Below are 3,233 nucleotides of genomic sequence, written 5' to 3' on the forward strand. Positions count from 1 at the left end.
GTAGAAATAATTTTTCTCTGGGCACGTATAGCAGTAGATTGATCTACCATAACCAAAATACTAACCTGTGCAACATGTTTACATACATATAGTACACGGAGGAATGGTGGTAGATAATGTAGTTGAGATTTTATTTTACAAACACAGATGACATTTTTTTAAAATCTGAAAATGTAAAAATTTAGCTTTTTTGGAAACTAATCCCTGTCTAAAGACATTTCGAGTTAACACACGCTTTTATAACTTCTTTCAAAACAGATAAGGTTACAGAAAAAACCATAACCTATAGAAATTTATTGTGGAACAATAAAAATGTTTTTTTTTTCAGTAGCAAAGATGAAATTCGCGCCTCATTAGTAAGTTATTTTTTCTTTCGAATGAATTTCTTTCGCATTCCCTAACAATGAGGAGGTAGCTTGCGTTTGAAGGTTTCAAACAACTGATTGACGTACGAAGATCAATTTAGGAAATTCAACTGCTCTTGCAGGGAATCGAGCCCACGTCCTCTCATCTGTCAGTTAAACGTCGGAGACCACTAGACTACTAAGGCAACGAATATCTCGATCTTTCCTTAGAGCTCATGTGTGCTTGTCGGGACCGTACATGGACTCTCGGACCTAACTGGGGCCAAAAGTCACAATTGCTGACACTGAAACCTGATAACGAGTAATCCAAGGAAGTGATGTCACCCTCCGCTATCCATACGACAGTTTCCTGAAGCTGGCACAAACGCACCCTGTATTTCAAAACAAAAAAACTATAATCTGTGGTTTTCGATTTCCATATTACAATTTACAACTATAGAATCACGACAATACATTTAGTACAGTAAATTAATTTATTAAAAACAGCGAAATAATAGAATAAAATAAAATAAATTTTATGAAACAAATTATAATGGAGAATAAAATTGAAAAATATGTATTTCCAAACCCTGAATCAATTTAAATTTGCTTCCGATCTCACGATATTTTAAATTCAATTTGTCAGTGAATAGTGTACCATATTGTGCCATTTGGAATCAGTTGTGACTGTCGTTTATTATTAGCTTTGCGCAGAGGCAGTGTCATAGCCAATGAGGTCCTACCGAGGCGTGACTATTTCTATGTCGTAATTTGTTGTGTTACAATAAAAAAAAAAGATCGATTCACCTCTTTAAGTGGCAAAAATAAATTTCATATCTTATTACAGATGGTTTTTTCCCTTATAATTTTAATTGCATTTCCTATAAAAGGACGAGAAAGCTCGTATGTATTTCACTGCTCCGGGGCAAACTCTAATGCGACAGATGACGACTTAAAATTCCAGCTACTAATAGCTATAAACAAGTTCTATATTTAGTCGCATCTATTTCTAATACTCGTATATTTTTACTCTTCGGAAAATACAAATACAACAAATAAATTCATTCCAAATATCAAAAAAGTACGTATAATCTATGGCATTTCATGCGAGTTTGTCAAGAGACACGGCAATAAGAAAAAGATTTTCCACAACATTCATATTTCCTCATGAAAACACAAGTATATGATAAAAGACTAGAAAAGAAGCATTTCAAGTTATCCACGATGTTACTAACATAACTTTCGGAACAACTTCGTTCAAGACAGATATGGTTTCAGTGAAAACCATAAACGTAAGGAAATAAAACTTAACAGTTCTTATTATGGTTTTAGGGACGTCTAGAGTTTCTACTTTACGCCGGTCGTTCCAGAATAAATTTTTTTTTCCCGGATTTCTCTCTAACAGGAGTCAGAAATTTGAAGCAGACCTTTCAACAGCACCTGACGCTCATTTTCTTTTGAGACCATTTCTCACGCCCTTTCACTTTAACGGCGTGTCAAAATATGTCATATCTTCAACACACACGTAGAAAGGAAACTTCAAGAAAGAAGCAAGAAAAAAAGTATTTCTATACTTAGACGCAATCCGTCGCCCCGATAGAAAAGCCTGAAACACATTACATCCTCATGTTCTAGTTTCCCCTTGCGCCATGTTTCTTTTTTAGAAACACATTTTTTTTCCCGTAGTTTGAATACTAAAATATACTTTCTTCATTTTCCTTCCACCTTTTTTTCCCCATGTCGACTTTCGAATTTTCTGGATGACTTCTTGGAAATTTGGGAAATAATTACTGTTCCTCGTTTCACGCAAATATTTTGCTCCTGGAAATTCTTCTTTCGTCTTCAGAAAATTCCTGAAAATTCCTGCTGAACCTTAAGCTACAAAAAACATACCTGGTGGTATTTATTATTTATTCTACCTATATCCTGTTTTGATTTTATATTTCCAAAAAAAGAAAAAAAACTGATCTATCGTTTTTTCCTCGAGAAAATATAAAATTTCGCTTTCATTTTTTTGGTCAAAAATTCCAATGGACCACAATTTTCTGTAGTTGAAAGTTTGAATTCATTTTTTAAGTTTGTCGACCTTAAATATCTTAATTGATTAGAATTAATTCGAATTATTCTGAATGTTTTGTGCTAAAATTAAGTTATTCTTAGCAATGATTTTTATTTCTTATTTAGAAATTCTAAAAAAAATTCTCTTCTATATTTTATGTTTCTTTGATTTTGAGGGATTTATTTCTTAAAATTTAACTAAATTTTAATAAAATTAAAATTTCGAGAATTTTTTAAATTTTTCAAAAAACGCATTTTCCAATTTTTAAATACTATTAAATTTTCTACTTCTGAATGTGTTCTACCTGTACTAAAAAAATTATTAAATTTTAATAATATATACTGCTGGCAGGCATTACACATGCTAATGTTTTTCTCATTAAAATGCTTTTTTCTGAAAACGAAGTTTTTGTTAGATACGGAGCATTTTCTCTCGAACACCACTCATTCAAATTTCTTGAAACTTTGCGTGTCTCTCTATAACACTACAGTGTTATACACTTTAACACGAACTTTTAGGATTTTAGTTATCGGTTATTTTTTCTCGAATTTTAACTTTAACTACATGCTACTTTTCAAAAATCACCAAATGTGCCATAAATTTTTTTCATATTTCATTTTAAAAATCATCATGTCAAATTATGTAACACCATAGTGTTGAGAGACAGATAAAGTTTCAAATTATTAGAATGAGTGGTGTTCGAAAACACGTTCCTTATCTAACAAAAACTCAGTTTTGAGAATTTAGTGGAAAACATTAGCGAATATAATGCCTGCCAGCAGTTTATATTAAAATATTTTAAAAATATTTTTAGTGCACGTTAAACGAAA

At 31.6% G+C, this 3,233-nt stretch overlaps 1 pseudogene; it reads left to right on the top strand.

The window, feature by feature from the left end:
- The first annotated feature begins 1,046 nt into the window (after window positions 1-1,046).
- On the top strand, window positions 1,047-1,107 carry LOC149070420 (U4 spliceosomal RNA; annotated as a pseudogene).
- Window positions 1,108-3,233: the final 2,126 nt, after the last annotated feature.

Source organism: Pholcus phalangioides, unplaced genomic scaffold, assembly GCF_987345545.1.
Source record: "Pholcus phalangioides strain wild (caught in Gottingen) unplaced genomic scaffold, Ppha-v1.0 ptg000022l_1, whole genome shotgun sequence".
In the NCBI taxonomy this organism is placed as follows: Eukaryota; Metazoa; Arthropoda; class Arachnida; order Araneae; family Pholcidae; genus Pholcus; species Pholcus phalangioides.